The sequence below is a fragment of the Grampus griseus genome (genome assembly GCF_964374135.1).
Source record: "Grampus griseus genome assembly, chromosome: 4".
In the NCBI taxonomy this organism is placed as follows: domain Eukaryota; kingdom Metazoa; phylum Chordata; class Mammalia; order Artiodactyla; family Delphinidae; genus Grampus; species Grampus griseus.
In genome coordinates this window covers 69,692,166-69,708,938 of record NC_138997.1, presented here as the reverse complement: position 1 = coordinate 69,708,938, position 16,773 = coordinate 69,692,166, and the positions used below count along the sequence as shown (strand labels likewise).

The 16,773-nt window shown below is 35.6% G+C and overlaps 1 protein-coding gene across 8 annotated transcripts in view; it reads right to left on the bottom strand.

The window, feature by feature from the left end:
* CLOCK (clock circadian regulator) overlaps nucleotides 1-16,773 on the bottom strand; it is a 135,253-nt gene that overhangs the window by 78,234 nt on the left and 40,246 nt on the right. For 5 of the 8 annotated variants that reach the window (XR_014296631.1, XM_082653015.1, XM_082653013.1 and 2 more), the window contains one exon: nucleotides 11,242-11,342. The exons of 1 other annotated variant lie outside the window; for it this stretch is intronic. The gene's annotated coding sequence lies outside the window, so the exon portion shown is untranslated. Of the gene's footprint in view, nucleotides 1-11,241; nucleotides 11,470-16,773 lie in introns of those variants that run through there. 2 more of the 8 variants (XM_082653014.1, XM_082653016.1) reach the window with 2 other exon arrangements.

Below are 16,773 nucleotides of genomic sequence, written 5' to 3'. Positions count from 1 at the left end.
GTCAGGTTGTTCATTATTCCTTATCAGAAACAATTCTTTTTCATGTTTGTCTAAACTCTAGGCTTCCTTTTTACCATTGATTCCTTTGTATATTTAACATATAGATAAGCCATTCCATGAGCCATTCTGTGGCAAAATGCAACCTGCTTACAACTCTAATACGGCTAAAGTCAAGCTGATAATAAAAACATCTTATAATTCCAACTTATTTACAGCATTTACTAATAGAGGCACAAATAATACAAATATTAAAGAACAGGTGGAAGGAAACCATGGCTTCTGAAGATCACTTGCTCTGCCACATTATAAGACACCAATTTTCCTTTCTAGCTTCATTCTCTCTCTCCAGCCTCATCTCCCACTCCACCTTCACTGTATACATACTCCTTATTCTCTGGCCACACTAAACATGTCACCATTCCTGTGAAGGAGAAACTAAAGATCCCTGGGTACACAAAGGTCTGCCCATCAGTGTCCAGCATATTATCAACACAAATGATTTCTTAGTATACTAAACTAAAATTGACATTGTCAATTTTAAAAAAATTGTCATTGTCATGACAAAATGACAATGACAAAATGACAAAAATCACATTGTCATTCACATTAGGATTCAATTAATCAACATGTAAAACGCATGTTAGTGGAAAACTAAACAGAGGTACCATGTATTAGTTTCCTGTGGCTGCTGTAACAAATTACTACAACCTTAATGGAAGAAAACAACACAAATTTATTATCTCCCAGTTCTGTAGGTCAGAGTCCAACACAGGTCTTACTGGGCTAAACTCAAGGTGCCAGCAGGGCTGCATTTCTTTCTGGAAACTTGAACAGAAAAATGTGTTTCCCTGCCTTTACAATCTTCTAGAGGCTGCCTGCATCCCTTGGCTCATGGATCTCCTCAATCTTCAAATCCATCAGCAGACCAAGTCCTCCTCAGGCTGCCATCTCTTTTGCTTCCCTCTTCCCTTATTAAGACCCTTCTGATTACACTGGGCCCACCCAGATAATCCAAGACAATCTTCCCATTATAAGGTCATTTAACCTAACATAGTCACAGTTTCCAGCAATGTAGGATATGGACATCTTTGAAAGGCCATTATTCCGCCTACCACATCCCATGACCCAAGAAATCTCTTTGGTGAACACAAAGTATCTTTTGGGGATAAACGTTAAATAATTTGATCTATCAACACATAAAAGACTATATCACCATTCAGAAGTTCATAACTATCTGAACTATCTTTTCCTTTCATGTTTCTTCAAGGGAATTGAAAAATAATGTAGATGAGAATTCCAGTTGCATGAGTTCAACTGCAACTGAAGGTCAAACTTGATTGCTATAAGCAACAGGCTCTATGGATACTTTTCCGAATGGCAAAAGTTTTAACGTCCAAATGAATATGTGAGCGTACTTTCCTTTTTGGACAATTATTTAATGGGCTACACCATATACAAAAATGGCATAATTTATAAGTATCAAACAAATGTCGAAACAAGATTGATCAATCCCAGCCTTTGTGGAATGCTTTATTTTTTTATTTTTCTTTTTCAGGATTGAGAAGACAGAAGCTCCCCTTCTGGTTTTTAGAGAAGAGCTTGTTTTCTGCTCTGGTATTATTACTTTCTTGTTATTTCTTGTTTTTTTTTAAATTTAATTTATTTTTTTTTATACAGCAGGTTCTTATTGGTTATCCATTTTATACATATTAGAGTATATATATCAATCCCAATCTCCCAATTCATCACACCACCACTCCACCCCCCCGCAATGCTTTCGCCCCCCTGGTGTCCATACATTTGTTCTCTACATCTGTGTTTCAATTTCTGCCCTGCAAACTGGTTCATCTGTACCATTTTTCTAGGATCCACATATATGCGTTAATATACGATATTTGTTTTTCTCTTTCTAACTTATTCTACTCTGTCTGACAGTTTTCAGATTCATCCACATCTCTAAAATGACCCAATTTCGTTCCTTTTTATGGCTGAGTAATATCCCATTGTACATATGTACCACATCTTCTTTATCCATTCGTCTGTCGATGGACACTTAGGTTGCTTCCATGACCTGGCTATTGTAAATACTGCTGCAAAGAACACTGGGGTGCATGTGTCTTTTTGAATTATGGTTTTCTCTGGGTACATGCCCAGTAGTGGGATTGCTGGGTCATATGGTAATTCTATTTTTAGTTTTTCTAAGGAACCTCCATAGTGGCTGTAACAATTTACATTCCCATCAACAGTGCAAGAGGGTTCCCTTTTCTCCACACCCTCTCCAGCATTTGTTGTTTGTAGATTTTCTGATGATGCCCATTCTAACTGGTGTGCGGTGATACCTCATTGTACATTTGATTTGCAATTCTCTAATAATTAGTGATGTTGAGCAGCTTTTCATGTGTTTGTTGGCCATCTGTATGTCTTCTTTGGAGAAATGTCTACTTAGGTCTTCTGCCCATTTTTGGATTGGGTTGTTTGTTTCTTTAATATTGAGTTGCATGAGCTGTTTATATATTTTGGAGATTAATTCGTTGTCTGTTCATTCATTTGCAAATATCTTCTCCCATTCTGAGGGTTGTCTTTTCGTCTTGTTTGTAGTTTCCTTTACTTTGCAAAAGCTTTTAACTTTCATTAGGTCCCATTTGTTTATTTTTGTTTTTATTTCCATTACTCTAGGAGGTGGATCAAAAAAGATCTTGCTGTGATTTATGTCAAAGAGTGTTCTTCCTATGTTTTCCATTAGGAGTTTTATAGTGTCTGGTTTTACATTTAGGTCTCTAATCCATTTTGAGTTTATTTTTGTATATGGTGTTAGGGAGTGTTCTAATTTCATTCTTTTACATGTAGCTGTCCAGTTTTCCCAGCACCACTTATTGAAGAAACTGTCTTTTCTCAATTGTATATTCTTGCTTCCTCTGTGATAGATTAGTTGACCATAGGTGAGTGGGTTTATCTCTGGGCTTTCTATCCTGTTCCACTGATCTATGTTTCTGTTTTTGTGCCAGTAAGATATTGTCTTGATTACTGTAGCTTTGTAGTATAGTCTGAAGTCAGGGAGCCTGATTCCTCCAGCTCCATTTTTTTCCCTGAAGACTGCTTTGGCTTATCGGGGTCTTTTGTGTCTCCATACAAATTTTAAGATTTTTTGTTCTAGTCCTGTAAAAAATGTCATTGGTAATTTGATAGGGATTGCACTGAATCTGTAGATTGCTTTGGGTAGTAGAGTCATTTTCACAATGTTGATTCTTCCAATCCAAAAACATGATATATCTCTCCATCTGTTTGTATCATCTTTAATTTCTTTCATCAGTGTCTTACAGTTTTCTGCATACAGGTCTTTGGCTCCCTAGGTAGGTTTACTCCTAGGTATTTTATTCTTTTTGTTGCAATGGTAAATGGAAGTGTTTCCTTAATTTCTCTTTCAGATTTTTCATCATTAGTGTATAGGAATGCAAGAGATTTCTGTGCATTAATTTTGTATCCTGCTACTTTACCAAATTTATTGATTAGCTCTAGTAGTTTTCTGGTGGCATCTTTAGGATTCTCTATGTATAGTATCATGTCATCTGCAAACAGTGACAGTGTTACTTCTTTTCCAATTTGTATTCCTTTTATTTCTTTTTCTTCTCTGATTGGCGTGGCTAGGACTTCCAAAACTATGTTGAATAAGAGTGGTGAGAGTGGACATCCTGGTCTTGTTCCGGATCTTAGAGGAAATGCTTTCAGTTTTTCACCATTGAGAATGACATTTGCTGTGGGTTAGTCGTATATGGCCTTCATTATGTTGAGGTAGGTTCCCTCTATGCCCACTTTCTAGAGAGCTTTTATCATAAATGGGTTTTTGAGTTTTGTCAAAAGCTTTTCCTGCATCTATTGAGACGATCATATGGTTTTTATTCTTCAATTTGTTAATATGGTGTATCACATTGATTGATTTGCATATATTGAAGAATCCTTGCATCCCTGGGATAAATCCCACTTGATCATGGTGTATGATCCTTTTAATGTGTTGTTGGATTCTGTCTGCTAGTATTTTTTTTTTTGTAAATTTTTTTTTGGTTTTTTAAAAGATGTTTTAAGATTTTTTGGGATTTTTTTAATAATAAATGTGTGTTCCGAGGCCGAAGCACACACTTGTCTGCTAGTATTTTTTGAGAATTTTTGCAACTGTATTCATCAGTGATATTGGTCTGTAATTTTCTTTTTTTTTTTTCGTATCTTTGTCTGGTTTTGGTATCAGGGTGATGGTGGCCGCATTGAATGAGTTCGGGAGTGTTCCTTCCTCTGCAATTTTTTGGAAGAGTTTGAGAAGGATGGGTGTTAGCTCTTCTCTAAATGTTTGATAGAATTCACCTGTGAAGCCGTCGGGTCCTGGACTTTTGTTTGCTGGAAGATTTTTAATCACAGTTTCAATTTCATTACTTGTGATTGGTCTGTTCATATTTTCTATTTCTTCCTGGTTCAGTCTTGGAAGGTTATACCTTTCTAAAATTTGTCCATTTCTTCCAGGTTGTCCATTTTATTGGCATAGAATTGCTTGCAATAGTCTCTTAGGATGCTTTGTATTTCTGTGGTGTCTGTTGTAACTTCCTTTTTCATGTCTAATTTTATTAATTTCAGTCTTCTCCCTCTTTTTCTTGATGAGTCTGGCTAATGGTTTATCACTTGTGTTTATCTTCTCAAAGAACCAGCTTTTAGTTTTATTGATCTTTGCTATTGCTCTCTTTGTTTCTATTTCATTTATTTCTGCTCTGATCTTTATGATTTCTTTCCTTATGCTAACTTTGGGGGTTTTTTTTCCTTCTTTCTCTAATTCCTTTAGGTATAAAGTCAGATTGTTTATTTGAGATTTTTCTTGTTTCTTGAGGTAGGTTTGTATTGCTATAAACTTTCCTCTTAGAACTGCTTTTGCTGCATCCCATAGGTTTTGGATCGTCGTGTTTTCATTGTCATTTGTCTCTAGGTATTTTTTGATTTCCTCTGATTTCTTCAGTGATCTCTGGGTTATTTAGTAACGTACTGTTTAGCCTCCATGTGTCTGTGTTTTTTACGTTTTCTTTCCTGTAATTGATTTCTAATCTCATAGTGTTGTGGTTAGAAAAGATGCTTGATACAATTTCAATTTTCTTAAATTTACTGAGGCTTGATTTGTGACCCAAGATGTGATCTATCCTGGAGAATGTTCTGTGTGCATTTGAGAAGAAAGTGTAATATGCTGTTTTTGGATGGCATGTCCTATAAATATCAATTAAGTCTATCTGGTCTATTGTGTCATTTAAAGCTTGTGTTTCCTTATTAATTTTGTTTGGATGATCTGTCCATTGGTGTAAGTGAGGTTTTAAAGTCCCCCACTATTATTGTGTTACTGTCGATTTCCTCTTTTATAGCTGTTAGCAGTTGCCTTATGTATCGAGGTGCTCCTATGTTGGGTGCATATATATTTATCATTGTTATATCTTCTTCTTGGATTGATCCCTTGATCATTATGTAGTGTCCTTCCTTGTCTCTTGTAACATTCTGTACTTTAAAGTCCATTTTATCTTATATGAGTATTGCTACTCCAGCTTTCTTTTGATTTCCATTTGCATGGAATATCTTTCTCCATCCCCTCACTTTCAGTCTGTATGTGTCCCTAGTTCTGTAGTGGGTCTCTTGCAGACAGCATATATATGGGTCTTGTTTTTGTATCCATTCAGCAAGCCTGTGTCTTTTGGTTGGAGCATTTAATCCATTCACGTTTAAGGTAATTATCGATATGTATGTTCCTATGACTATTTTAATTGTTTTGGGTTTGTTTTTGTAGGTCCTTTTCTTCTCTTGTGTTTCCTACTTAGAGAAGTTCCTTATTATTTGTTGTAGAGCTGGTTTGGTGGTGCTGAATTCTCTTAACTTTTGCTTGTCTGTAAAGCTTTTGATTTCTCCATCAAATCTGAATGAGATCCTTGCTGGGTAATCTTGGTTGTAAGTTCTTCCCTTTCATCACTTTAAATATGTCATGCCACTCCCTTCTGGCTTGTAGAGTTTCTGCTGAAAGATCAGCTGTTAATCTATGGGAGTTCCCTTGTATGTTATTTGTTGTTTTTCCCTTGCTGCTTTCAATAATTTTTCTTTGTCTTTAATTTTTGCCAATTTGATTAGTATGTGTCTCAGCGTGTTTCTCCTTGGGTTTATCCTGTATGGGACTCTCTGCACTTCCTGGACTAGGGTGGCTATTTCCTTTCCCATGTTAGGGAAGTTTCGACTATAATCTCTTCAAATATTTTCTCGGGTCCTTTCTCTCTCTCTTCTCCTTCTGGGACCCCTATAATGTGAATGTTGTTGCTTTTAATGTTGTCCCAGAGGTCTCTCAGGCTGTCTTCATTTCTTTTCATTCTTCTTTTCTTTATTCTGTTCCACAGCAGTGAATTCCACCATTCTGTCTTCCAGGTCACTTATCCGTTCTTCTGCCTCAGTTATTCTGCTACTGATTCCTTCTAGTGTAGTTTTCATTTCAGTTACTGTATTGTTCATCTCAGTTTGTTTGTTCTTTCATTCTTCTAGGTCTTCGTTAAACATTTCTTGCATCTTCTCAATCTTTGCCTCCATTCTTTTTCCGAGGTCCTGGATCATCTTCACTATCATTATTCTGAGTTCTTTTTCTGGAAGGTTGCCTACCTCCACTTCATTTGGTTTGTTTTTCTGGGGTTTTATCTTGTTCCTTCATCTGGTACATAGCCCTCTGCCTTTTCATCTTGTCTATCTTTCTGTGAATGTGCTTTTTGTTCCACAGGCTGCAGGATTGTAGTTCTTCTTGCTCCTGCTGTCTGTCCTCTGGTGGATGAGGCTATCTAAGAGGCCTGAGCAAGTTTCCTGATCTGGAATGTTTTGTTTTTAAAAGGCAAGTGTATGTAAATTTCTGAGATGGATCTCCAGAAAAAGCGAGTGAATTATATCAACCCAAAAGAAGTACAGAATTTTATTAGTGCTAAAAATCTACAGGAACCTGTTAAGAAATTTGATTAAGTAGTATTATGAAATAGGTTTAGGGTCAGCTCATGAAATATTTAATAACTTACAATTAATATGTATAAATATAATGACAATGTTTTGACATACACCTCATTGATGAGGCCACCAGATCCATATAAAATACAACCAAAAAATGTCAATTTTCAAGGCCACAAATATTCCTCTTCTTGCAGTGTAATCACTTTATAAAAAAGACAGTTGTTTTGACCTATTAAAACTTGAGTAAACTGCCAGGTTGCTTTTGTGCAGACAAGTAGGTGAAGCAAGTTCACAACCATCTGAAAACTAGTTCAAATACATTTAGATGCATTCTGAACCACAGATTATTCAGAGAACTACCACCAAGAACTATTTTTTCTTCACTAAAATTATTATAACTACATTTATATTTAAGATAAAATTCACTCTGTTTAAATTGTAAGATTTTGCAATAGATGATTTATATATATACTGTCCATTCCCACTTTTCTATACCTATGTACTTTCAAAGTTTTCAAATGAACAAAAATACATGAGCATATTAAGTTCCTTAGTTGACTATTATTATTTTTTAACACACTGACTCACTGCTTGATCCTTACCTGAAATGACAAGGTCTGAGAAAATCACAAGCCAAGATCCTATCTAAATCTGTGGAGTATCAAGGGAGATGGAACTCCCTTGATACAGACACATTTTATTTGCAGCATGCAAGTAAGAGTAATTAAGAATAAAAAAGGATATGTATATGGCATGCTCATTCACAGCCAGAAGGCCTATGACCAGGCTTCACACGGTACAACCTGGACTTAACAAGTATTACATAACAGAGACATACCCTTGATACAGAAGATACGATTTGAGATTTCTATTGATATATCTTCAAGTCTGCTATTGAACTCATGCAGTAAATTTGTATTGCATATATCGTACTTTTCAGTTCTGATGTTATCACTTGATTCTTTTATGTGGTTTTTATTTCAGAGGAGAACTATCTTTCTATTCACTTCAAAACTGTTCACTTTTGTCTCATGGGCCATGGATATAATATAACAGCGGCTTTAAAGTCTTTTTCTGATAATTCCACCATCTGAATATCTCAGGGTTGGCATCTATTTATTGTCTTTTCTCTTAAAAAAGTCAGATTTTCCTGTTTCTTTGTATGTCAAGTAATTTTGGATTATATCCTAGGCATTCTGAGTATTAGGTTATGAAACTAGATTTTATAAACATCTTCTGGAGAATTTGGTATTTTTTTTGCTTAAGTTTATACTACAAGTTATATATTGCATTCTAGCATGGCAGTACCACTGTCAGCTCAGTTTTCAAAGTCTTTGCTATGTTTTTTGGCTTTATCCTCTGCATGCACTGCTCAGAGGCAAGTCTGGGATTTGAACAGTGGTTTATATTGTAGGTCAGTTCTCTGTCTTTGCTGTGTTCCTTTGGGTCTGTACATGCATGCGTAGCTCATAAATAAGGTGGGACCTCTGTGGGTCTCCTCTCACATCAGCTCTCTTCTCTGTGAGATTTCCCCAGCATGCTCCAGTTTCCAGGGGCCTTTTTCCCAAATCCTCTGACCAGAGAAATCGTTTTCTCTCAGAGTTTTAAAGTGCTTGTGCTACCTGGCAATGTAACTTTATAGGTAGAGATGGTCTCAGGGCAGGCTTGGGAGGGAAAAAAGGGGTACTCCTTTTCCTTGTCGTGTGTCTAGAAATAGGGGTTTCTCTAAATTGCTGCATCCACTGTGCAGTTCCCTAATTCAGCCCACCATTTGGTCAAAGCTGGGTCATGAGAAGAAAGAAAAGGTATATTCACCATTATACAGGCTAGTCTTCAAGTTATAACTTCCTTTCTCGATTTGCCTTTTTTTTTTTTTGCGGTACGTGGGCCTCTCACTCTTGCGGCCTCTCCCATTGCGGAGCACAGGCTCCGGACGCGCAGGCTCAGCGGCCATGGCTCACGGGCTCAGCCGCTCCGCGGCATGTGGGATCTTCCAGGACCGGGGCACGAACCCGTGTCCCCTGCATTGGCAGGCGGACTCTCAACCACTGCGCCACCAGGGAAGCCCTTGATTTGCCTATTATTAACTTTCAAAGTCTTTAGATAGTTGCTTTTAGTATTCTATTGAGAGTATTTAGTTCTAATCAGTCAGAGAGAGGCATACTCCATTTTGGCCTATGCATTGTATTATATCCATTTCTCAACAGACTTTCACCTAAAGTCTTTAGTAGTCATTGACTGATCATTATCTAGATCATAATTCTATTAGAAATTGCACTGTGGTGAATTTCTAATCCTATCATTCTCCCAGCATTTGTTATTGTCTATGATTTTTCTATAACAGTAAACTTTCCCTCTTAACTATTTGGTTATCCTGGAATGAAATCTGTACAGAAAATGAAGAATAAATGGTTGATTCTTTCATTTACCAGTGATTTTCAGAGTAATAAAATGAGGGTTTTTTTTAAGTAGTATTATAAACTTCTGAATTCTTATATGTGTATCAATCTTCAGTTGTTATACATATTTTTTAACCTATTTTTATGGAAAATTTCAAACATACACAAAAGTAAAAAAGAATAATTATTAACCCATATATTCATCACCCATTTTCAACAATTATCAAATCATGGTCAATCCTGTTTCATCTATTCTTCCCCTTCCCCATTCCTTCCCATCCTCCTTTGCATTATTTGAAGCAAATCCCCAAAACTATATCATGTCATCTGTAAATACTCTAGTACGAATGTGCAAATTATAAGGACTTAAAAAAAAAACCACAATATCATTACCTTTAAAAGTTAATAAAAGATGTCTAAGGCCTCTACACACAAAATATTTCTGAGAGAAATTTTAAAAGACCTAAATATATGGAGATATACTGTGGTTAACATATTGAAAGTCTCAATATGGAAAGATATTTAATATATCCAAATTGATCTACAGATTCAATATTAAACTAGACAATAATAATATGAAATAATAAATAACATTTAACTTGCTTAATGTTAAGCAGGGATTTGTTATTTATTTACTCATTTAGGAAACTGACAGGCTGAGTGTAAAATCTTTATTGAAATTCATAAGGACCAAGAAGAACCAAAGCAATTTTGAAGGACAAAAGTTGGAGAACTTAAAGCTATAATAACTAAAAGTGTATGGCACTGGTACAACAACAGACCAATGGAACAGAAACAGAGTCCAAAAACAGACCCACAAATAAAGTCACCTGAATTACAACAAAGGCACTACTACTGCATTACAGTAGGAAAGGACAGTCTTTTCAATAAATAATGCTGGACCAAATGGATTTCCAAATGGAAAATAAAATAAACCATGAATCCTACCACACATCATGCAGAAACCTAAATGGGAAAGTTAAAACACTCAAGTTTATAGAGGAAAACATAGCACAGTATCTTCTTGGCTTTGAAATAGACAAAGAATCCTTAAAACACAAAAAACTAACCATAAAAGAACACTCTGATAAAATAGACTTTATTAAAATTAAGAAATTATCTTAATTAAAACACACTACTGAAAGAGTGAAGAAGAAGAGATAACTTCAATACTTAATCCAACAAAAACTTATCCTAGAAATAAAGAACTTCTGCAAATCCGTAAGACAGACAACACAACAGAAAAATGGACAAATAACATGAACAGGCATTTCTCAAAAAAGGATATCCAAAGGGTCAGTAAGCATGTAAACATGTGCTAACCTTTTAAGTTATCAGGGAATAACAAATTAAAACTACAATAAAATTTCACTACATACACTGCAGAAGAGTTATTAATTTGAAACACTAATAATTTCAAGTGTTATTGAGGATGAAGAGCAACAAGAATTCATGTACACTGTTGGTGCAAGTGTAAACTGATTCAACCATTAGGAGCATCTACAAAAGCTAAACAGCCAAATACCCTGACCCAGCATTTTCACCACTGGATATTTATCCAACAGAAATGCATACATATGTGCCAAAAGAAATGTTCAAGAATGTTCACAGCAGAATTGTTCATAACAGCCAAAAACTGAGAGTAAACCAAATGCTCATCAACAGTACAAATGGATGAATAATTTTGGTATATACATATAATGAAGTATTACAAAGCAATGAAAAAGGATGAGCTACTGCTATATGAATCAATATGAATGACTCACATCAACAAGATGTTGACCATAAAAAGCCAAAAGAAGTTCAAAAATAGACAATATTAATGAATAGTGAATCAAGCAAGAATAATAGTTACCTTTGGGAGTGCGTGATGACTGTCAGGGGGCATGAAGGAGGCTCCTGGATTGATGAAAATGTTCTATATCTTGATCTTGGTATTGGTTAAACGAGTGTTGACTTCATAAAATTTCATCAAAATGACACTCAGTATTTATGCACTGTATAATATGCATGTTTTAATTCAATATAAAACATTTTAAAAGTTAGCAATACTATATCAGTCTCTTGATATTTTATTTTTAACTTTTTGGTTATTTTACTTGGTGAAATTGAAGTCTAGTAGAACTAGGTTTCTACATCAATCTGCCTCTTACTTGGGTACTAAAGTCATTATTTACTTTTTCCTGGATAACTACTGACAGTTTTGATATGTGGATCCTTCCCACATTATGACGGCAAAAGTTTACCTTGAAGTTAGACCTATCTCATGTTCACAAACTAGATAATTCTAAGATGATATTTTTTTCTTAATGTAAATATAATCAATTTTCTATATTAAGTTCCAGGTCACCAGTTCCCACAGTTTGTATTTGGAAAAAAAGAAGAAAATTCAAAGCTTCTGAGGCTTAGCATCTAAGCTCAGTTTTAGCTAAACTTGAAAAAAGCAAATCAGGGCTTCCCTGGTGGCACAGTGGTTGAGAGTCTGCCTGCTGATGCAGGGGACACGGGTTCGTGCCCCGGTCCGGGAAGATCCTACATGCTGTAGAGTGGCTGGGCTCGTGAGCCATGGCCGCTGAGCCTGCGTATCCGGAGCCTGTGCTCCGCAATGGAAGAGACCACAACAGTGAGAGGCCCGGGTACCGCAAAAAAAAAAAAAAAAAAAAAAAAAAGCAAATTAAGGCATGGTGTAAGCATAAGGTTGTTGTGAAATATAATGAATTATTAAATGTAAAGCGCTTAGAAAATAATGTGTACCACAAAGTAAATGCTCAAAAAAAGTCTGCAATTCTTTATACCAGTTTGAAAAACCTTACAATAGATCCTTACTCTTGAATTTCCTTCAAAATATTTAAGACAATAAAAACAGATCTCTTTTAAAAACAAAGTATATTTATGGAGCTAAGAGAAAACTTAATAGATTTTTAATGAAACAAGCCAAAGTGAACATTAAAGAAAAGTATAGGATAGATGAAAATTTAATTAACTATACCTAAGGTTTTTTTTAAGTTCTAAGTTGTACTAATAGATATTTAGCTATTATATTAGGATTAGAACTTCTACATATAATTTATCCAGTTTGCCAACTGTTAACGCGTGCATCATTTTCTTTATATACTGATAAACATATTTTCTGAACCATTTGAGAGTAAGTTGTATATATCATGTCCTTTTACCCCCAATTGCTTAAATGTGTACAGCCTGGGAACAAAGACATTCTCTTAAATAACCATAGGATAGTTACTAACTTCAGGAAATTTAACAATTATACAATATTAACATCTATTTTTTTAAGAGAGCAAATAAAGTCCTTTAGGGCTCCTCTAGTACAGGATCCAGTTCTCAGTCAGGTATTGGATTAGCTATTTTATCTCCCTAGACTCCTTTAATCTGGAAGTTTTCCTTCAGCTAAATACCTTTTAAACTGTCTTATGTTTACAAGGTACTCTGCAAGATAAGATTTTAAAACTTGGGTTCTTAAGCAAACTATATAGGGAAGTTTCATTAAAAAAAAGAGATTCAATGGAATAGTTAGGAAAAGTTTCAGAAGACTAAGATGAGAATACAAAAATCTTCCTATCCAAGAGTGGCTTTAGTATATATACATTTTAAAGCTTTGTAATGAGGAGGTTTCTAGGTTTCTTTGATATTGGTAATTCGTGGATTAGCGGTTTCAAAATCCTGTCCCTCAAGATGTCAAAAAATTACAATATATAATCAACTTAGGGCTTCCCTGGTGGCGCAGTGGTTGAGAGTCCGCCTGCCGATGCAGGGGACACGGGTTCAAGCCCCGGTCTGGGAAGATCCCACATGCCGCCGAGCGGCTGGGCCCGTGAGCCATGGCCGCTGAGCCTGCGCATCCGGCGCCTGTGCTCCGCAACAGGAGAGGCCACAGCAGTGAGAGGCCCGCGTACAGCAAAAAAAAAAAGTCATGGTACCTACCCTTAAGAAACTTATAATTTAGCAAACCTAAGATTCCTGCTTTCAGATACGAAAAGTATTATGTTTTCCTATTTTGAAAAGGAAGCAACTATGATGCAGCGTGAAAAATGTGTCCAAAGATAAAACTATGAAATGTTCTAGAGGAACAAAAAAGGTAGATCCTGAAATCGTGATCTTTAATCTCCTAACAGAGGACTCAACTTGCCTCTGTCAGACTACAGAAGAGCTCCTTAAGAGAATCCTCCTATCTATCCATTGACTCCAAAAGGGACATGTATCGTCATCCCCAATGTACGTACTAGCTTTGTTCCATTGAGTCAGTCACCGACTAGTTTCCAAGTAATGTACTAGTACTTTCACTTAAAAAATAACAGGTAATCTCCATACACAGAAAAAAACAGAAACTGTACAAAAGGTGTATACTATTAGATACTTTTAGAATGGACGTGATAATAAATGTGGAAACAGAAGATGTGGCTGGTCGCAGTGGCTCTTTAATAAGTAATTTAACTTCGTCGGCGATAGGCTGTAATAGGCCATATGGTCCAACGAAGTTTGGTCCTTTTTGAAGTTGTATATAACCTAATACTTTTCGTTCATTAATGTGAGGAATGCCACAGCTAGAAGAATTGGGACAATAAGTGTTAGAATGTTAATTATAAATATTTTGTTAGGGAGAGGAGTTGAACAGCTAATAAATGTTTAAGTTTTACATAATTACTGGGCTCTGCCACCCTAACAAACCCTGTTCTCAGGCAGGGGGTTTTAATGAATTAAGATTGTATCATTAATTAGTTTTAAGGCACTTTTGTAAAGTAGACCTTATTTCTCTTGTCTTTTCGTACTGGGATAAATATGTAATAGATAGAAACAGACCTGGGTTACTCTGGTGTGAACTCATATCACATAGGACTTTAATTATTGAACAAACTTAACTTTAATAGGGGTTACACCATTGGGATGTCCTGATCCAACATCGAGGTCCTAAACCCTACTGTCGACATGAACTCCAGAATAGGATTGTGCTATTATCCCTAGCATAACTTGCTCCATTGATCAATTTTTTTGGATCAATAAGTGAAGATATTTTGACCAGTTGGTCTAAGTTTTAATCATTCAGAGGCTTTTTTGTTCTCCGAGGTCATCCCAACCAAAACTGCTAACCCATATAAAAGTTTTGTTATCCCTTGATGGTTTAGTTCCTTTTGGGGGGGGGGGGCGGGCAGTTATTAAAGCTCCATAGGGTCTTCTTATCTTATTTTGTCAATTTCACTGATTAAAAGTAAAAGACAGTAAAACCCTCATGTGGCCATTCATACAAGTCCTTATTCAGAGAACAAATGATTATACTACCTTTGCATGGTCAGGATACCATGGCCATGTGACAGATGTCACTGGGCAAGCAGTGCCTGTAATACTAGTTACGCTAGAGGTGACGTTTTTTTGTAAACAGGCAAGATTTGTATTTGCTGATTTCCTTTTACTCTTTTTAATCTTTCCTTAGGTGCATACCTGTGTCAGGTTAACAGTAATTTTAATAAATAATCTAACATTGACTTAGGTTTATTTGTTGTTAACTACCAGTGATATCTATTACTTATATAAGCTTATGCAAGGACAAATATTTCTTGTTACTCGTATTAACATTACTGCTTCTATTAATTGATTAGTCCAGTATTAAACTAGGAGTTGATTTACTTATTGGTGGTATTAAGGTAAATGTGTTGTTGAACTTGAACGCTTCCTTAACTGATGGCTGCTTTTAAGCCAACTATGGTGTTATTTTTACTCTCTAGATAAGGTTGTATCCTGTTTCTAAAAAGCTGCAACTTTTTAGATTAGTATTTAAAAATACGTTAAAATTTATGATTTTTTGAATAGTTTTTAAAGTTGAACTAAGATCCTTTTCCTGGACAACCAGCTATCAACAGGCTCGTTATACCTCTACTTATAAATCTTCTCACAAGTTTGCCACATAGATGAGTTTGTTCTAATAAACTGTACGTAAGTAGCTCGTCTGGCTTTGGGGTATTTAACTTAAGTTCTCTTTGTTAAAAATTTCAGTTAAATCATTATACAAAAGGTACAAGGGGGAAGCTTTACTTTTTATTACTTGTAATGCTTCTTGCCTCATGCCCTTACGATACTTTCTCTATAGTGCCAAAAAGCTTTTAATTTCTCTCTCCTATACTTTAAATATTGGGTGAATGATTTATTCAATCTGCTTATAATAGTTGAATTTGTGGGAGGCTTGGGCTAGATTTAGTTCAAAGTATCCATACACTTTGAAATCTCCTGAGTGTAAACTAGGTGCTTTTGTTTAAGCTATACTTTGATTTATCCAAGCACACTTTCCAGTATGCTTCCCTTGTTACGACTTTATCTCCTCTCATATGTTTGGTACTTGCTAAGAAGTTATAAGAGTTATTAATACTTGAGAAGGGTGATGGGCAGAGTGTGCATGCTTCACGGCCTGACTCAACTAAGCACTCTATTCTTAATTTACTACTAAATTCTCCTTTGGTTTTTAGCTTCATCAAAATTTTTGTATAATAAGAAATATGTTCTTGAAATAGAAAATGTAGCCCATTTTTTCCCATCCCGTAAGTTACACCTTGACCTAATGTTTTTATGTATAATAATTATGCTTACTGTTATTCCTCTTCAGGGTTTGCTGAAGATGGCGGTATACAGACTGAATTAGCAAATGTTGGTGAGGTTTATCGATTATAGAGAGAACACACTCCTCTAGAGGGGAATGAAGCACCATCAAGTCCCTTGAGTTTTAAGCTATTGCTAGTAGTACTCCAGCGAATAATTTTGTTATGATAATTATTTGCATGTAGGGCTAAGCATAGTGGGCTATCTAGTCCCATTTGGGGTCTTAGCTGTCATGTGATCAGTAACTGTTAAAGTCACTTTTGCAGTTCATTTTTAAATAGCTATAGCTTTCTAAGGCTTAGCTAGAACTTAACTTTATTTTTTATTATTCTTTAACACATTTTACACCGATTTTCTATTAATTTGGGTTAATTGTATGACCACAGTGGCTGGCACGAAATTTACCAACCCTAAATAACATAACTTAGTTGAACTTTCATTTATGGCTTAATTTTTATCACTGCTGTTTCCTGTGAGGGCATCGCTAAGCAAAGCATTATGAGCTACTATTTTAGTGTGCTTGATACCTGCTCCTTTTAATCCTTCATGATTTAGAGGATAGTCTGCTTAAGTTATTATGGTAACACTAAAACCTGGTAGAAAACAGAGTACTATACTAATTTTCTTTCTACAAATGTCCATTCATTTTAGAAGAAAAGTAATAGGAGAATCAACTTATCTTCTATTTTAAAACAGTAACACAGGTCAGTCTAATGAGAATATGGATTATGCTTTCCAGGACACGAAAAAAGTGTCAGTCAGTCACTGAGAGCTGGTATCAACTCTT